General features: G+C 32.7%; 1 long non-coding RNA gene across 1 annotated transcript; it reads left to right on the top strand.

The window, feature by feature from the left end:
* Positions 1 to 11,955: 11,955 nt before the first annotated feature.
* On the top strand, positions 11,956 to 13,240 carry LOC148587328 (uncharacterized). The gene is made up of 3 exons (XR_015911511.1): positions 11,956 to 12,065; positions 12,978 to 13,060; positions 13,161 to 13,240. It is a non-coding gene; the product is annotated as an uncharacterized LOC148587328 (long non-coding RNA).
* Positions 13,241 to 16,589: the final 3,349 nt, after the last annotated feature.

The raw sequence follows: 16,589 nt of genomic DNA, 5'->3' as shown, positions 1-16,589 counted from the left end.
ATAGTGAGTGAGATTTCTTCTAACTCTTTAATTGTCAATGACTCAATATGCAAAAGTTTTACATAAGTGTGTGGAATGATGATTTTGCAAGAATTAAGTTGGCTTTGCAATTGCCTAGGAGATTACTAATGAATCCGTTGCAATAGACCCATTAATAGTTGAGTTCTAAGCAGAAAAGGTACGATTCTTTGAGGTGTAAGAGTCTTTTTGGCAATAGACCCATTAATAGTTGTATGAAATGTCATTCATACGAAGTTTATATAATTTTTAGTTGGGACTTTGGTTGCTTTAAATTGAATCCAAACAGTCTTTATTTGATTTTTCCTCCCACCTTACATATTGTGTATTGCTTTCACTGGAAAATATAGAGATATATTTACAGAAGAAGACCAATTAGGCTAATATAGTTGATAGCTATATTACTTTCAATTCCTATGCACAGGTGAATACTAGATGCATGATATGTTACCTGCTGCCATATCACACGAGGCTTTTCTTCCTTTTACTACTTTTTCCTCACCTTCATCTTCTTCCCCTCCTCTATTTCTTCATCTCTCTTTCTTTAGAATTTTATTCCTCACGCCGCATATGGCCGGATCATAGGCTTGCATTTACTCATATTCTTCTCCTTTATCTTCTCTTATCCTCTGTTCTCTATCTCTTTCTTTAATAATTTATTTCTCACGCCACATATGGCCGAATCATGGGCTTGCTGACAGTTTGCTCAAAGGGATTTTCATTGATGCAATTCTATGATATATTATAGAATATTTTCTATAATTATTCTTTGGGAAAATTACAGTTTACCCCCCTAAAGTTGATAGCGTTTTTCAATTCGAACATCAAAGTTTCAATTTTTGCAATCCACCCCCTCAAAGTTCCAAATTTTTGCAATTTGACCAATTGTATCCAAAACTTATCATATTGCCCCTAATTTTTATTTTTTTATTTTTTATAAAAAAAATTTAAAAGAATTCGGGATGGCTGTAGCCACCACTTTGGCCATCTTGCCATTTTTGCAGCCCCAAATTTATTTATTTCTTTTCATAAAAAAAATAAAAATTATGGGCAATATGGAAATTTTTGGATAATATTGGTCAAATTGAAAAAAAAATTGAAACTTTGTGGGGGTGGATTGCAAAAATTGAAACTTTGTTGTTCGAATTGAAAAAAGCTGTCAACTTTGAGGGGGTAAACTGTAATTTTTCCTTATTCTTTTTGTTTTTTTGAATGCAAACTTAATAATTAAAATTTTCTATTCAAGCTTTTCTAAAATATCATTTTTAATTGATATTATGGCTAATTCACTTTTCTTTTTTTCTTTTTTCTTTTTTAAAAAAATGATGTTGTCAATCTTAAGTAGAGTTTTTCAATTTTAATTTTGAAAAACTTCTTTCTCCAAAAAGCAACTATATATAACAAGTGTTGTTAACATTTGCAAGCTGTGTCGAAGTACTACTATTTATCATTTTTGGAATGGCATTAGGCTAAATGATTTGGATGTAAAAATCTATATAAATTCGGGGTATTACCCTTTATATCCTGTATTTTTCTGATTTTTTTTTTAATAAAGGTATTTTTGTCATTCTTAATACAAAGTGGTACGTTGTAATTTTTTGGTAGTTTTGGGAAGGAGTAAGGGATATAATATTATTTTAATTAAAAGTCTGGGAGAGGGAAAACATTACAAATTGTTAAATTGTTTGAATGAGATATATGTACTTTTTTTCCTAAATTATAAATAATTAATTAAAAAATCAGGCGGAGATAACTAAACTCCAACCTCCCCTCTTCTTATGCATTTGACACTACAATGTTATTTTAATCTTTCATAAATAACACAAATTTAATTTATCTGTCACAAGTAGTTATAAAAATGACATAATGTCAAGAAGGAATACTTTACCAATTGACACCAATGAAGTTTTGTTAAACTTTGGAGTCGGGCCAAATTCAGTGCCTTAGGGGCATATTTTATTTTTCTGGGTTTTCTTTGTGTCTTTTTTAAGACTTATTTTAAGCGATTTTGAAAATCTGTAAACATGTGTTTACTGTTTTAGAAGAAATTCAACAACGTTACAAATCCAACAAAAACACACACATATAAAAACCGCTATATGTATATATCTACATATGCAGATAACAGATAGCGGTTACCAACTGCCTACATGTATAACCCTAGTTTAAATCTCATCATTTTGAATTTTCTTTTAGAATTTTATTAAACACAAAATAAGGTGAAGGTGTCGATTAGAGCCCAAAGTGATGTGACAGATCATTTTGAAAACCGATTTGCAACCCCATCTCTTAAGTTGTAACATTATTCAGCTAAGTTTGTAGGTTAGCCCATCATGGTAATGGGCTTAAATGTCAAGGCTCTATTAATTGGGTCCAAAATAGCTTAATAGATCAGAGGTCCATAAATGAGATAATTAATTTTATTTTGAAAGACATTTAGGGTTTACGTGCGTTTGACATTTTGATTTCATAGATAAAAAATGTGATTTTAAGCCAAACGTAGAAAATATATCATTTAAAATTGTGTTTTTAAAAAATTACAATGTGAAAACGTAGGAAATTTGCGTTTTTTTTAAAACGCAAACTGTGATTTTAAAAGTCAAACTGCAATTTTCCAAATGATTAACTGTGTTTTTAAAAATCACATTTTCAAATTACACATTTTAAAATCACTATTGTTAAATCTCACTTTTTAAAATCATAAATTCAAACGAACTCTTATCGTCTAAATGGAGTGGTACATTAGGAGATGTGTTTGAATCTCATTAAGGTTAAAATTTCCCTTTGTAATTTTATTGAAAGATATTATTAAGGAAATAAAATTTACAAAAATTAAAACATAGCCGGATCTTTCACTACTCTGTATCTTTTCTCTTTTTTGACTGATTTTCTGAAGACTTTTGTCTTCTCTGCTATCTATCTTCTCCACTACCTCCCATGGATGCAACCCACTCTGACCTCCAAGATCTGATCACCAGACGGAAGCTTTATCTTAATCCTCAAATGGTTAGAGCAACCCCCACCAAAGCTTTACCTGTCAAATACTTGTTTACCATACCCAAACACCTTTATCTTGACTGTATTATGAATCAAGAACCTTACAATGTCCTTAGAATATCAGAGGAAACGTATAGTTAAAACAAACACGCAAAAATTAAGGTAGTTTTATAAAGAGTAATAATCCTATAAATTATATTTTTATTTCATCATTATTTTATAATGTTGGCATGATAATTCTAACCAACTCTTGGATCGAGAGTAGTGCTAGTAGAGAAAGACTTTTATCCCGACTGCTTCCGTGGTTGGTCACCCACTATATTTTTTAGTGGTTTTTTTTTTTTATTTATTTTTAAAAAAAAAAAATTTTCTAATATGAGTTTAAAAAAAATGTGGGGTTTGTAGTAATTTTGATTTAATTCCAGTAAGAACATATGTGTTATTGCCAAACTAAATAATATGAATAACTATTTCATTCCACTCTTCTCTATTCCCACTAATAATTATTCATTTTCTTATAGAATATCCGATCGGCAAACCAAACAAAGCCTTAGTATTTCCTTAAGTAAATAGTAATACAGCATCCACATAATTATAGATACTTTCCTTGTATCTTCATGGGGTATAGCAATTATCACGGGGGCTACAAATATTATTTCCCACCTATAAGAATAACTTATGTTTCATAATCAGATAAATTTTACTTACAAAATTCTGGAGGCTTCTCGATTTTTCATGAGTTGATGGATACCAATAATTCAAGCAATTCCCATAATGAAGCTGATTTTTTTTTTCCCATCTTATACTGAATTTCATAAAGGACTTGCACTTTATTTTTAGGAAAAATATATTTTAACTCTTTGAACTATCACCACATATTCATTTACATCTCCAAACTTTCAAAGTGACATTAGGGCTCCCATAGAACCATTGCCTAACAAATTAAGCACTTTTACATTTTTTTTCTCCCTAAAATACCCCTAAATCATTATTATTTTTTAAAAAAAAATGGTTAATATGAAAAGGGCCACCCCTTTTTTTAACCTTAAGTTTTTTTAATAAATTTAGCTTTTTTAAACGGTTATTTTTAAATAACTTTAATGGTATGTGGGAGAGAAAAATACAAAAGTGTTAAATTTGAGGATTTTGCTTAAATGTTGTAAAAAAAAAAAAAAAAAAAAAAAAAAAAAAAAGCTATAGTATACGTGTTGTAATTTTCTCTATAGTCCAGGTTTAATTTCTTCTTTTTTTTTTTTTTTTCTCACGGAACACTTGGAAGGAAAACTTGAAATTAAATCTGGATCATTGAAACTACAACACATATGTTGTAGTTTTTTTTTTTAACGGTACTTAAGCTAAATCCCTAATTTGACACACGGTATTAATACTATAAGACGCCCTAATGTCACTTTTTAAAGTTTAAAAGCTTAAAAAAAATATGTGATAATAGTTTAGGTGGTTAAAGTATAATTTTTTCCTTATGTTTTTTTTTTTCTACACCTTTCCTAAGTTTTGGGAGGATAAAGAGTATGAAAATTGCATCAAGGTCTCCATTATATATTTCCCTGTAGCCTTTTTTCCCTTATTCAATTAAAAAAAAAAAAAAAAAAAAAAAAAGCTCTCCATTATATATAAACTCGCTATTGTGGCTGCTTCCATAGTCATTGCAGGTGCAATTGGAGTCTGTATTCCAATACTAGGAAAGACAACTTGGCGCATGCGCTTTTGAAAGCTTGACGTCGATTGGCCATGAATTAAAATGAATCCCGTGAATTAAAATGCCCTTCTCAACATGCAAAGCCCATATACAAACTTCAATTGCAAGCATAACGACTATGGAAAATTGTAGCAAGTTTATATATATATTCCAAGCAAAACTTTGCTGAGTCTATTGACAAGTTTTTTTTTTTTTTTTTTTTTGTGATTTTTAATGATTTTGGTGAGTATTGTTTACTCACAAAATAAAACTCGCTAATTTGCTTGAGTCTATAAAAAAGTATTTTGTTTTATTACTTTTAATGATTTGACCGATCAAAATAGATTCTCCTTTTAATGATTCAAGTAGTTTTTTTACAAAGAACCACTAGCCTGGGAGATAAAATCATTAAAACGTTTTTTTAGACGGTTGGAGTGAGAGGCCAATTGTAGCTATCTTACCAGGGCTTGACCATAATAACACCAACTCGCGGGGTGCCGCTTAAGAGGAGTTTCCGCAAACGCACTCTCATGACCACTATCAAAAAAAAAAAAAAAACTAGTTTTATTGACGATTTGGAAGAAACCGACACTATAAGGTGTTGGTTTCTGTTCAACCGACATCAAATTAAAAATGGTGTCAGTTGAACAGTAACTGACACTAATAATAGTGTTGGTTTACTGTTCAACCGATTGACACCAATTTCAAATTTTGAATTTTGAATACCAATTCAACCCTCCTTTCTAATTTAAATATTTTTTTGGGTTTAAAAGTTTAACACACTATAATCCCATTTCACGTTTCTTCCTTTTTTTCTTTTTTCTTTTTTTCATCTTCTTTTATTTTTCTGACTGGATCTACTGATCACCTTTTTTTTTCCTTCATTTTTCTGTAGGCGATTGTTCATTTGGTGGTTCCTCAACATTTTTCCCAAGCCAAGACAATTAAGAGGATACTGGATGTTTGTGAATCTAAGCCCGTTCGAGAAATGAAGTTTTGTGCTACTTTCTTGGAATCCATGGTTGATTTTGTGCGTGCCATATTTGGATTGCAAGCCGCAAGATCCAAAATCACACGAAGAAGAAGCCCAACAGAGAGATCGATGCCGGCGTAAACAGAGAGAGGTCGAGAAAAGAGAGGGAGAAGAAGAAGAAGAAGTCCAACATACAGAGAGATCGATGCCGACGTCAACAAAGAGAGATCGAGAAAAGAGAGGGAGAAGAAGAAGAAGGAGGAGATTTGGATCTGATCGACATTAAAATGAAAATAAAAATAAAATGTAAAAAATGAAAAATGAAATCAATAAATAAGTGGAAAATATATGTGGGTATATATATATATATATTTTTTGGAATCTAATAAATTAGTGTCGGTTTTGCCTAAACCGACACCTTTTCCCATTTTCCTACCCATGTTTAACTACTCTTTGGAACCGTCACTACAAAGACAAACCGACACCTTTCAAAAGGTGTCGGTTTGGACAAACCATCACTAATTAGTGTCAGTTTTGCCTAAACCGACAACTTTTTCCCATTTCCCTACCCTTGTTTAGCTACTCTTTGGAATCGTCACTACAAAACCGCCACTAGTTTTATAGCGACGGTTTTTAGCCCTAAACCATCATAAAAAAACATTACTAAACCTCTATTTTTTTGTAGTAGATTGATCGAGCCATAGCTTAACACCCGCCTCACTATGGCATCAATAGAACTCAATGTGACGTTTTATAAAGTTTTTAAAAATTTACGGGTAAAAGTTTTTAAAAGTATTATATATATAATTCTAAAAATGACGTTATATATAGTAGAGTATTATCAAATTATCGTATTGGATTTTATTTTTTTTTTAAATTCTATTTAAAAAGCAGTTACCGACTAACAGAAGTAGTTTTGTATTAATTATCATTTTACCACATAGAGGTAAATATAATTATCCCTTCTTATCGCAAGGAAAATTACCTCACAAAATGACTTCTATAAACAATATATGCATTTGGAAGGCATTGTATATGCACAAAATCAAGATTCAAAAGACACCATTTAAGGAGTCCATCTGGTTTACTGCAGTACCTTTCTTGCAACAACCTCTTAATTGTGGTTGTTGCCTTCACCGGTTGCGACTCTTTATTTAGCCATTTTGTCATTAATTACCGCCTTGTGCAGCCCTTAAAAATACCAGACTTATTTATGATCCTTCTGGGACCATGAATAACACCATTGCTAGTCTATTACTGTTATTTTCACTGTACTATATTTTTTATTTGAACTTTGTTGTTGGGTTGCCCACACTTTTATTGTTGTATGATGCATAACCCGCTTCCGGCTTCCCCTTATTTGAATTAAAAATAATAATAAATAATAAATAAATAAGTGTCCAACTAAGACCCTTTATGTCAAGAAAATTGGTACCAGATACGTCTTCAAACATAAATTTCCTAGAAACTAAAAATGTCGGAGACGTAGAAGAGTAACTTTCAAAAATGTAGCGCACTGCATTCTTGATTCTTCACATATCATGAGAAATAGTTAGTCTCTATTCTTGCTCTTTCCCTCAACCCCACTTAATCAATTTGCAACAGAGAACCTTTGTTCATCACTCTCCTCCAATTCCACACTACTGTCATCTCAAACAACCGCTCTCATCAGATCTTTGCCCACCCCTACACGACGTTGTGTGAGTTGCACTATCTGAAAAACTTTAAACAGATAAATATCACAATTTTATGCGGAATTAACGGATATTTATCAAAGCAAACAATCACCAAAATATGAACAATCACACACAAAAATTTTGGTGACGAAGAGGAAACCTTTTAGAGACCGATCTAAAAGTAAAACCTCTCCGGGGCAGCCAAACCCAGGAAATCACTATCAAAAGATTATCCAGAGATTACAGACACTAGGAACACTTACAACCCTTTGCAAGACCTTGGCTCTGTAAGATCGACAAGCCTACAACTCGTCTCCGCGCTCACAATCTTCTTCAACGTGATTCTCCTTTACCGGACCCTTCCGATAGACTTCTCAACCGTAGATTTATCAAAGGAATAATTAAAACTCTAAGAGATTCACTTTAACGCTCACCACATATGATCTCTCTTAGCACAGCCTCCGACGAACTCTTTGGGGGTGAAAATTCGTACTTCTCTCTTCTATAATGATGTATATATATCCCCGACAAAACCCTAGACCTAACCCACTTAAAATCATGTTTTTGGGCCTAAAACTTACAGGGTGTCCGGACATGTTAATGGGCTGTCCGGACACAGCTTTGCGGAGCAAAATTTGAGTTTCTGGAAATGAGGTCCGGACCCGGGGAAGGCATGTCCGGACATGGGTGAAACAGCATTCTGGAAATGCTGTCCAGTCTTGATCAACAGCCCCGATCGATGGGCGTTTGTGGTCCGATTGAGCTGAAATTTTGCAGGGACGTTCATAACACATGAATCTACATTATGAACGGTGGAGATTGGATTCTGAGCATTCTATATCAGTGTTTGAGCTCGTGAACAGTAGCCTCTGCATTTTGGAACTGAATTAAGCCAACACAAGAACTAACAAACTCCCCCTTTGGCAATTCAGTGACAAAACCAAAATGTCGAGCCAATCCCATCATCTCCCCATATTTACTCCCCCTTTTTGTCACAGAATGACAAAAGGTCTTCATATTTCCTGAAACACTTCACAAAATACATCAAGGCATATGTGGAACAAGAAGACATAAATAAAACTCATGATAAAAAAATGACGTAGCATGCGTGATTATAAAGAAACATCAGCAAAACTCCCCCTCAATGTATGACTCAATTAACAACAGGAAACTGGAAATGCAAAACATGTTTCTCCCCCTTAAAAGTTAAAAGAACACACATGATAACACATCAATGACTCATGTATTGTACAATGAATATCCAAACATGCTCCAAATATGCAAAATATACATGAGACTAGAAATGGCTAGAAACTCATATTGCTTAACCCAAGCCAAGAAAATGTTCCATTCAACCTATGTTTGTGTGGTGTGTGGGTAAGCCATCCAAAGAGAAAAATTTTCAATTTATAAAATGAGGAGAAAGTTTCACCACCATGAGGTTTTGACAAGTATATCAAATCAAAAGTGAAACCTTATCATACTAGGGTCTAGCCACTCTCATCCTATACAATTCTCTTTGTAAAATATTTTGCACAAGTTTGACACAGTGAAATAAATTCCTTTTGGAATATGATATTTTGATTTTATTTGTTTCACTATTTTGTTTATTTTTCTCTTTGAGAAAGTGTCCTTAAACTTTTGGAGCTTATCACAACAGAGAAAGCAGGAATTTTTAAGCCCTAGGTTCAACTAGCATATGGTCAATTTGAAAAATATGACTAGTCAAAAACCTCATATGGCTACCTAACAGACCTCACAAATAAAGTGAAACAAAACTTCAATTTAAGCTTAACTGTGCACAAGAGATAAAGCATAGGCAAAAAGTACCACATAAGCTCAGGCTTTAGGTAACCACAAAAACAAGTCTATTGACACAAATTTTCATCTCATGCATATTAAGAACATTCCAAGACGTAAGGAATTAAATTCATAAAAAGCAACATGAGAAATTAATGAACTATCTAGGTGCATAAGACAAAATAAAGAAAAGAAAAAAAACAACCAAAGTAAAATATTTTTGTCTTTTTGAAATTTTTCACAAAAGAAAAACAAATGCAAAACAAATAAAAATGCAATGCAAAACAAAGCAACATGCTTGAATTGAGATTACATTTGGCAAGACATGAATGTCCTTTAGCATTAAACTTTCATCACATCTTATAGGTCCCACTACAAAATAATGATTTGGTTTAATAACTACTTCTAGGTCTTCACAAGACATTACACATTCCTAAACATTTGATTAGCAAGGAGACAAAAATCTTGGTGGTCCGCACACAACATCTCATCTATAAACTTTTCAAAGATCATGATATATGAATTTCTTGAAAAATCCTTTATGAATATGCCTCAAAACATGAATCTCAAAACAATCATGTATATACTCTTCATACAGAAAGTGTAACAACAAAAACAATGCAGTGCATAAACAATAAAGCAAAAACAAAAAAAATGCAATGAAAAAAAAAACAACATGCTCTAGGATATTATAAAATAAGCAAAACAATCAATCCTAGGCATGTTATTGACTCACCTAATTTTAGGTGAGATCACTACCACTCCCCCTCAATGGGTGAATGATATCATCCTTCCTAACCCACACTTGAGAAATCTTAGGTCTAGACTTATGACTTTGCTCAAACTTATCTAGCCTAGATAGCACTTCTCTCATCATTATGACCAAACCCTCACTTTCTTTCCTAGAATAGGAATTTTCACTTTTATGCTTATGGGATTTCAAATCAAAACACTTTGGTCGAATATGACCAACCTTTCCACAATGATGACAAGTGGGCACAAACCTTTTAGAAGATAATTTTCTATGAGGATGCATGACTCTAAGCTTAGGGTAAGATGCATGATGCTTAACATAAATTTTCTTACCTTTCTTACCATGGAGAGTCGGAGCAGCTGCATGATTTTCTTTCTTTGGAGCAGCTTTGAATTTCCAACAGTTTGGTCTAATGTGACCAACAATCCCACAATGATGGCATGTAGGAAAAAGCTTACCTTGAGTTTGTTTAACTGAAGGAGTCTTAGAAAAATTAGCCTTGGTTTCTTTAACATTCACAGGATTATGATTCAAGGACTCATTAGAAACATGTGAAGTAGATGCACCAACATTATCAACAATCATACTAGGCTTGTTAGAAACAAATTCTTTAGTACAAAGAAAACTTTTCAAATTATCACTAGAGAAATTTCGTGAGAGTTCCTTAGAAACATTCAATTCATTCTCAAGTGATAAAGACTTTCAACAAGCACAGAAATCTCAGATTTCAAAGAATCAATCAAGATATGTGATTTAGACAAATCATTCGCCAAAGATTCTTTATCAGATTTCAAAGAATCAATTAGGACATGTGATTCAGACAATTAATTAACAATAGATTCATTCACATGCTTAAGATCTTGAAAATCCCCCAAACAATTTGTGTATTGATGTCTCAAAAGAGTGAATTTTTCCAACAAATTGTTGAAGGAGTTTATAAGATCATATTCCCCTTGAGAAGTATTCATAGTAAACAGGAGTCAACAGATCTCACTCAAGAATTTAATCCAAACAGAGTGAACCCGCTCTGATACCAATTGAAAAACTCTAAACAGAAAAATATCACAATTTTATGCGGAATTAACGGATATTTATCAAAGCAAACAATCACCAAAATATGAACAATCACACACAAAGATTTTGGTGACGAAGAGGAAACCTTTTAAAGACCGATCTAAAAGTAAAACCTCTCCGGGGCAGCCAAACCCAGGAAATCACTATCAAAAGATTATCCAGAGATTACAGACACTAGGAACACTTACAACCCTTTGCAAGACCTTGGCTCTGTAAGATCGACAAGCCTACAACTCGTCTCCGCGCTCACAATCTTCTTCAACGTGATTCTCCTTTACCGGACCCTTCCGATAGACTTCTCAACCGTAGATTTATCAAAGGAATAATTAAAACTTTAAGAGATTCACTTTAACGCTCACCACATATGATCTCTCTTAGCACAGCCTCCGACGAACTCTCTGGGGGTGAAAATTCGTACTTCTCTCTTCTATAATGATGTATATATATCTCCGACAAAACCCTAGACCTAACCCACTTAAAATCATGTTTTTGGGCCTAAAACTTACGGGGTGTCCGGACATGTTAATGGGCTGTCCGGACACAGCTTTGCGGAGCAAAATTTGAGTTTCTGGAAATGAGGTCCGGACCCGGGGAAGGCATGTCCGGACATGGGTGAAACAGCATTCTGGAAATGCTGTCCAGTCTTGATCAACAGCCCCGATCGATGGGCGTTTGTGGTCCGATTGAGCTGAAATTTTGCAGGGACGTTCATAACACATGAATCTACATTATGAACGGTGGAGATTGGATTCTGAGCATTCTATATCAGTGTTTGAGCTCGTGAACAGTAGCCTCTGCATTTTGGAACTGAATTAAGCCAACACAAGAACTAACACTATCAAGGAGGATTGAACGTTGACAAGTGGGACAAAGCACAGATTGGCCCCTACACGGGAATTGGTATCCAAACGTTTGGTTTTCTTTAATTTTGGTTTCTTGTCTTCTTTTTCAGCTTTTCTTTTTTTTTTTTACCGAAAAAAAGATGGGATGGTTTTTGTACTTGTTGATAATGCTGTAGATGCCAAATGAAAGAGGATGACTTACACTACTGGGTTCTTTGGGCTTGAGCCTTGCTTGGTAAGCTTCTATTTCCTATTATTAACTGCTACTAGTACTTAAAATTTTTTGTACTTGTATCTCATTTTTTTATGTAAATATGTGGTTGGGTTTCTAGTATTTGTTTTGATAGATGTACTGCTATGATTTATTGGGTTACGCTGGAAAACTACATCTGCTAGTTGGAAGATAATTATTGTCCAATTTTTCATTGTATAATATATTATAGATGGCCATTCAAAATGTTCATGGGGTTACTCATTAGAAAAGAGTTATTCTTGAGTGTGCCTCTAAAAAGATAGTAGTGAGTGATATGTCTTCTGGCGCTTCGATTGTTAATATTCAAAAGTTTTACATAAGTGCATCGAATGATGATATTGCAAGTATAAAGTTGTCCTTGCAATTGCCTAGGAGATTACTAATGAGCTAAGCCATTGCATAGGCCAAAGTTATTTTGATGACATTGAACATCATTGGACATTTTCCATTGGCTTTTCCATATGCTCCAAAAGCCTTTATACAGAGCTCTTAATTTGTTTTTTTAGAACCATTTGTTTGATAACAAACATTTTCTCTAGAAATAAAGAGCAAAATTAATTGTTTACTTTTTGGCCTGCTTTCCTCTTAAGCAGAACATTTCTGTTTGTGACAAGTTATTACTTAAGTTAGTTCCATTAATTTACTTATTTTCTGTTTTTTTTAAACCTTTTCCGCTTAGAACTCAAGAGTGTTTGTTTAATAGTTTTGTCTTAAGTGGTCTTACTGTGATTTTTTGTGAGGTGTATGAGCAATAAACCCATTAATAGTTGTATGAAATGTCATACATACGAAATTTATATATTTTTTTAGTTGGGACTTTGGTTGCTTTAATTTGAATCTAGATCTTTCTTTGATTTTTCCTCCCACCTTACATATAGTGTATTGCTTTCACAGGAAAATATATATAGAGATATATTTACAAAAGAAGACCAATCAAGCTAATATAATGGGCTGAATGCTGATTGCAGCATTTGCAGGTTTTCTATTTGTTTACCTCTGTCTCTGTCTCTCTCCTATGGTTCTCTACTATCTTTCAAAGTAACAAATTCCAAATCTTAAAAGCATTTATACTTGCAGCTATGATTCGGAACTGAGGAGATATATAGCAAGGAAACCTACTAGAAAATGTGCCATCTTTGCTGAAACTTTGGGGGTTAAGTTTTTTGGTGCTACTCCTGACTCAATATGGTATGAAATAGAGGTTGTTGAAGACCTGCGGTTTTCGGAGTTAATTGTTAATTAGATTGTTTGATGTGTTTATTTAAACTAGTTCAAATATTTGATGTAGTTAGTACTTTCAGTTGGTTATTACAATTTGGTGATTTACTTGATTGTTTATGTATATCTGTAGCTTTTCTTGGTACTGAAACTAAGATAATGGGGCATGCATCTATTCACCACTCTCTCTCTTTCTCTCTCTCTCTCTCTTTTGGTTGATTTGTTGAGATTATGAATTCTTATCAGATTCCAAATTGTTGACATTACTCTGATTTATCCATCCATGATCAAGTACATATATTTTCATGTGATTGTTATTATTATTTTTTTTCTTTTTTAATTTTTACAGTACTTAGGTTGATGCCTTACCAAAATTATGGAGAACATTTAGTTGATTTCAGTTTCCATTTAACGACTGATAATTGATGTAGTGGAATTATCATATACAGTTGTAATTCCACTTTATTTAACATGTTGGTTATAGAGGCACTGTTAATATTGAACTTCTTTGAATGAAAATAAAACTTTATTTTCAATGATTGAGACTATCTCTGCTGGGTGTTAATTCAATCCTTTTTACATTGCTATTTGAGCAAGGACTCTAGCTTTGAGCTCAGGGTTCCATGATCTTTTCTTCTGTTTGTGAAATTGCTAATTTCTTGTAATGCTGTATGATATCTTTCTTCAGAAAATGAGAGTTGTGCTACCAATATTAACATAAGGGCCCTTACAGGGCAAAGTAGCAGAAGAATGTTGAAGCATGAAGCCAAACATTTTTCCTAATTGCATTTGATCAGAGAGCTACAGATCACTTTTGAAGCCAAACAGTGTTCCCAATTGATCAACTTAAAGATAATTAGAGATTTTTCTTTTATTTGGAATTGATTTGTTTATGAATAGAAAACTCATTTGTCTCAAAAAGGGTAAACATAATTGGTTTGTTGATGAATGGAATGGCTATTTCCTTAATTTTCTGTAGTGGTCATTCTTAGCCCTCTGTGACAAATATAATTTCTCGCAACTATGAAAAATAAATAATAGCAAGTATATGTCAGTAGATGATTATTTTGAAGGTGGAAAATATCTTATTGGTACTAAATAATATTAATTCGAAAAATAAATAATAAGATACTCACAATGCAAGAAATTAAAATTAAAGCAAGGAAATATCTCATAATGCTATAGAATCATGTAAGAGCGTTGTCCTTAAATGTTGATTTTTTGTCCCGTGAAGTATTCAACTCGGTACGATTGGGTCTGTTGACACTTAACCTTTAAGAATTAGATTATAGTGACTACCTTAATTAAGGATGCACTTCAATGTACGAAGGTCAAATAAACAACCATTTAGTTTAATTACAAGATTCAATGTAATAAAATGAAAAATGAGCACTGAATTGCTCTATATTTCTCTCTTTAAGTAACAAAGTGAAATACTAGAACCAATAATGAGTTATGAATGACGAAGTTGAAAACTCAAAAAATGAGTATGAAACTTTTTGATAACCTTTTTGTCTAAACTTGATGGTCTTTATTTATAAACGTGGTAAGCGACTATTTAATAAAGACAAAAGTCATAACATGCTATGATTCTTAAGGTTCATGACCATACATTAGAGACAATGAAAATTAGATACTCTTAATTTCAAATGAAATGGAGATAAGCGGGTTAAATAAAAAGGTGGGACAAAATTATCTCAATTTTAACTATCCCAATTTGTACACTTTTTCGAGGATCCATTTTCAAAACAATGGCTTCAACGTATGACCTTGGTTTTACCAATACATAAAATCAAAACTAGAACATAATACAGAGGACCCTCTAAGCAGCTCCTAAAAGCATGGAAATATCGAAACAAAACCACCAAGAATTACATAAAATGTCTTTCTACATAACTATCTCAAAGCTCTTCCTACCCTTACGTAGAGCTCAATCGTAGGTATTCTTACCATTACATAATATTTTTTTCATTTTGTAACAGAAGTTTAATGTGGGTTGTTAAACTTTGGAATGCACCTTTTATAAAATATTTGCCATAGTAATTATTTAAATGATGTGTGAAGTTTTTCTAACAAAATAATGCACTGTTCATTCTTTAAGAACCAATTGATAATTATTTGAACTCTGCTCTTCCTTTAAGTCCTATGAAATTTCCACTTTTTGTGTTTAGATATTTTTATTGAGATGCTGATGCAACTTTAGGGGTTTGTTTAAGGTAAACCTTTAAATTGTTAACCATGCCTTTGATTAACACAAAAATACTTTTGGATCATTATTTTCCTCAAATAATGTTGGAAAATGTAAATTAGTACAACAAATAATGATGTGTCACAAGAATGCAAATTTTCCCCATCTGCAATGGTACCAGTGTCTATTTAATAGTTGAGATGGGCTCGAGACTGCTAACAGATTTATAATGACCCACTTGCATTGTGCCTTTGACAGATGTTTGATCAGTACTAAGGCATGGAAAATAAGTTCAACTTATAAATTGCAATGTAATTGCCTAGAATTTGCAATGGATGTGGACCATTTGTTTTTTTTTTATAAGAAGCTTGGATCTAGACAACTGATGACATAATTGGCCTAATTGAGTTCATCTTCTGTCTTTATTGGTTTATTTCTACCCTTTTGAGCCCTCTCTCTTTTATATAGCCCAAGAGCATTCATATTGTCCTAGTTAAAATAGCTGAACAGAAGAGAAGCTAAAGAAACCTCTCCATCTTGCTAAAGAATTGGGCCAATTGGCTAGTTGCTACAGGCCTCTGCAATATATATTCTCCTTCCTCTAATAAATTACTCAACTAATGATGAAGAATAATGTACATGGAGTTACTCTTTTGGAATATGATAACGCATCAATATTGGTTGGAAAAAAAAATAATGTTACATACACTCTCATTTTCGTACATTTATTTTTACACACCTTTAGATGACTTGTAAAATTATTATTAAATTAAACACAATAAAAATTCATTCAAAATTTAATAATAATTTTAAAAGCCAGTTAAAAAATGTCTGAAAATGGAGGTGAAAAAATGAGTGTGTCATTACGAATAATGTTAGAAGTCTCTCTTGTGTTCCTCCAAGAATAGGGTGGCTTTTAAAATCATCATTGGGCTTATGATTCAAAAAACATTGGTTAATATATTTAAGTCGACCCAAGTCCATTAGCTTAGACTTTTTGGTTAGTGTGATGTCGAAATATGTATATTATGGTGCGTTTGGCATTGATATTTCATAGACAAAAAGTGCAATTTTAAACAAAATTACAGAAAATAAATTGT

Source organism: Corylus avellana, chromosome 2 (assembly GCF_965113065.1).
Source record: "Corylus avellana chromosome 2, dhCorAvel1.hap1.2, whole genome shotgun sequence".
Classification (NCBI taxonomy): Eukaryota; Viridiplantae; Streptophyta; class Magnoliopsida; order Fagales; family Betulaceae; genus Corylus; species Corylus avellana.
The sequence above is the reverse complement of the archived record's forward strand: the minus strand, read 5'-3'. Positions and strand labels throughout refer to the sequence as shown.